Genomic DNA, 3,792 nt, shown 5'->3' with positions numbered 1-3,792 from the left:
ATATATATATATAATATATATTTATGTGTGTCTTTGTATTTGTGTTTTGTCCACCCACCATTGCTTGATAACCGATGTTGGTGTGTTTATGTCCCTGTAACTTAGCAGTTCACCAAAAATAACCAATAGAATAAGTACTGGGCTTATAAAGAATAAGTCCTGGGGTTGACTTCTTTGATTAAAACTATTTAAAGCAGTACTCCAGCATGGCTGCAGTTAAATGACTGAAACAAGTAAAATAATTGTTGTAAAGCCATCTTTTGCCACTGTGGTATCCATCTTTTGATGACGGTTGTTACTCTGACAGATTTTGTTATATTCTGAAGTCGTTGATAGAATGTTTCTGTCTGGCACTGTACGCCCCCCCCCCCAGTCATTCAGTGTTATTATCCTCAAAAGGTTGGATCATAATAATGTTCACTCAATATCACAGTATAATTACTATATCAGTTCAGACACAACTATCAACACAGTCTAACACATACTCTACGTACTCTCGACCTTCTTCACATTCTTGACCTTCTATTGTCGACCGGCTACTGGTCTATTTATAATGGCTGACTACTAGCACTTTTTACCGGGCGGGGTGTACAGTTTCACTATACATCACCCCTTAAAATTTTTTTTATTAACAATCAATTTCTTTTATTCACCCCCACCTTTGCTTTATATATGTGTATATATGTATATATATTAAAATATACCCTCAATATCTTTTCTTCTTAGAGTCTACTTTTAGGAATCCAATGTTCTTCCTTTTCCTTGTATGTGTGGTTTCAATTTCTCTTAACGGTGTTGGAACCTGAAAAGTGTCATATAGCCAATCCATCAGTAATTCTATTCTTGTTGGTTCCTTTTCTAGGAATCTTTCCTTAAGCTGATTTCTATGTCTCCTTTCCATTCCATTTCTGCTTCTTACACCATACATTATTCTTCCTATGTATGTTACAATTTCTCCTTCTTCCCAATATTGCTTGCCATTTTTGTACATTCTTACATATGCCTTATCACTGATTCTAAAGAATTTTAGCATATCTTTACTAGCACGTATTTTTTCTTCACTGGTAACAGTTTATTGAATACTAACTTCACCTTTCTGGCAAACATTAATTCTGCTGGTGAACTTCCTTCTGGCACATTTAGGTTCAGAGTTACCCTAAGAATTACCCTAAGAGTTACCTTAAGAATTGTTGGATTGTGACCTTGTCCATGGCTTCCTTATTAGCTTTCTTTAAAGCTCTCTTAAAGTGTCCACAAACTGTTCAGCCCTTCCATTCAATCCAGGGTGATGCAGTGCTATAGTTTTATGTTCTGCCGTGAGCATCTCGCAGAATCTTTTAAACTCACAGGATACAAACTGTGTTCTGTTATCAGAGACAATTATATCTAGTATACCAAATCTTGCAAACAGCTCATGTAAGAAGTTTATTACCAGCTATGAGGTTGGTTGTTTATACCTCGCCATTTTGTGTAGCTGTCCACTACTATTAAGTAATAATATCCATTTACCAGGCCTGCAAAATCAATATGCAATCGGGACCATGGTATTTTCATTTCCAGCTAAGTTTCACATTTTGTAGTTGGTAGTTTTACTGCCAGCGCACATCCTCAGCAGCCTTTTACCAGGTTTTCAACTTTCTTATCCATGCTTGGCCTGTATATGAAATTTTGCATCAGTGCTTTCATTCTAGAAATGCATGGGTGTCCCACATGAAACTCTTTTAGCAGTGTTTTCTGTAATATATGTGATATGACCACCCTCTGAGCATACATTAGTGCACCATCATACCTAGAGTACACGTTCACATCTTGGTGGCTCTTTGCATCAGACCTTTTTTTTATTTCCTTTTGTCAACCACAGTTTTCTTTTAGTCTCATTAATAAAATTTTTCATTTTTTTGCAATTCTTTTTATTTCTTCCAAAATTACTGGCAGTTCACACACAATGTTCCACGTCACTTTTTTTGTTTCAGTTCATCAACCTCATTCGATCGTTTAACTGCTCTGTTTACACTATTGCACAAAGTGCTTATGGGTGCATCCCATAAATTGAATTTCTCCATACATTTGGTGCTAAATAAATGCATGGATTTTTCAACACATTCACTTTTTTGGTTCGACCTTTGAACATGATATTACAAACATAGTCACATGTGAAATATAATTTTCTTCCTGTAACACCATACATTCTTTTGTTTGAACTATATAATTTTGGTTTACCCATTTGTTCCCATGTTTTCTCATTTATGGTTGTGATACAAATTTTCTGTTTGTTGTAATCACAACTTTTCCTGCTGACAAAATATTTATTTTTCTTGTTCCATTTTCCTATCATTCTAGTTTTGCAGTGCGATTTTATATGTCCTGTAAACCCGCAGCAAAAACACTTTGCTTTTTATGCAATCTTTTTTCAGGTGCATCCCACCATGTGCCATACATTGGTCTACATCCCAATATTTTTTCTGTTTTTCCTGCAACACTTTGTCTTCCAACTTTTTTTGCACTACTCTTATGTGGAAACACTCTTTCATTGAATTTCTTCCATGTCATGCCTTAATTTAATATCCTGTCACACTCTTCCAACAGTTTCTGCAATGTCAAATCCTGGTTCATTTGCAGTTTTGATAGAATTTTCTTTCAGATTTCTTCTGCATTCCTTCTCTTTGTCATTCCTTGTGCAAAAATCAAGCAATTGAAAGGTCAATGTTTAAGTTAAGTAAATGAGCTATTATTGGTTAGTCCACTATGTATAGACAGAGAGGTAGGTGGGTTGGAGGGACAGAGGTATGCAAGTCTTCTGGTACAGAAGTGAGGCAGAGCTCTGTTGGCATTTCAGGTATAAGAGATTTCCAGTAGTGGTGGTGGGGGTGAGAATGGGTGGGCGCATCAAGCAATGGCCAGCATCGCCACATGCAAGAGATAGAGAGAGAGAGATAGCAGTAAGGGACTTGAGGCTTTTAGTGAGGCAAGGAGCATAGCAAAGTTTAGAAACACAAGGTGTATGTAATACAGTTTGATAAGTTATTGGAAAATTTAAAGAATTATAATCAGTGGTCAACATCACCATACACAAGAGATAGAGAGAGAAATAGTAGTATGAGACTTGAGTTTTTAGCAAGGCGAGGATCATAGCAAAGTATGGAAATATGAAGGGTATGTAATATTATTTGAAAAGTTATTGAAAAATCTAAAGAATTATAAGCCACAAAAGTTATTTTAACTCAAAATACATATTAACATCACATGTAAACATGTTAGTATTACAAGTTAGATAAGAGAATGATGAGTGATTAAAAGCTAGAGAAATTTATTAAACTTAGTTGGGCATTTTGTGTGGTATGATAGTCAACGTACAGCGGAGCACTTAAAATTAAATTAATTTCTTACATGTATAATTCCTCCCATATCTACTCTGTCATTGAGTCCCTCTCCTTCATGTCTATGATTCCTTCTCACTTTGTATGTAGCATGCATTCTTTTATTCATTGCCTGTCACCAAGCCTCATATGTGCACTCATGATGAACCTTTTTGTTAACTCTCTCTGTATCTCTCTTTTATTCTCTATCCCCCAACTTCTACATCAGTTAGTATTAGAAACATATGTACAGACATGGCTGTGTGGATAAGAAGTTTACTTCTTGACTACATAGTTTCAGGTTCAGTCCTAATGTGTGGTACCTCAGCCAAGTGCCTTCTTTGGTTGACCAAAGTCTTTGCAAGTGAATTTGGTAGGATCATATATATATATATATATATCTACATAAGATGATGATAATGAAATAGATTTATGT

General features: G+C 35.5%; 1 protein-coding gene across 1 annotated transcript in view; it reads left to right on the top strand.

Moving 5' to 3' along the window:
* Positions 1-3,792, top strand: part of LOC106882616 (kelch-like protein 18) — a 44,685-nt gene that overhangs the window by 12,254 nt on the left and 28,639 nt on the right. The gene's annotated exons all lie outside the window — the stretch shown is intronic.

This window comes from Octopus bimaculoides, chromosome 9 (genome assembly GCF_001194135.2).
Source record: "Octopus bimaculoides isolate UCB-OBI-ISO-001 chromosome 9, ASM119413v2, whole genome shotgun sequence".
NCBI classification, from domain to species: Eukaryota; Metazoa; Mollusca; class Cephalopoda; order Octopoda; family Octopodidae; genus Octopus; species Octopus bimaculoides.
The sequence above is the reverse complement of the archived record's forward strand: the minus strand, read 5'-3'. Positions and strand labels throughout refer to the sequence as shown.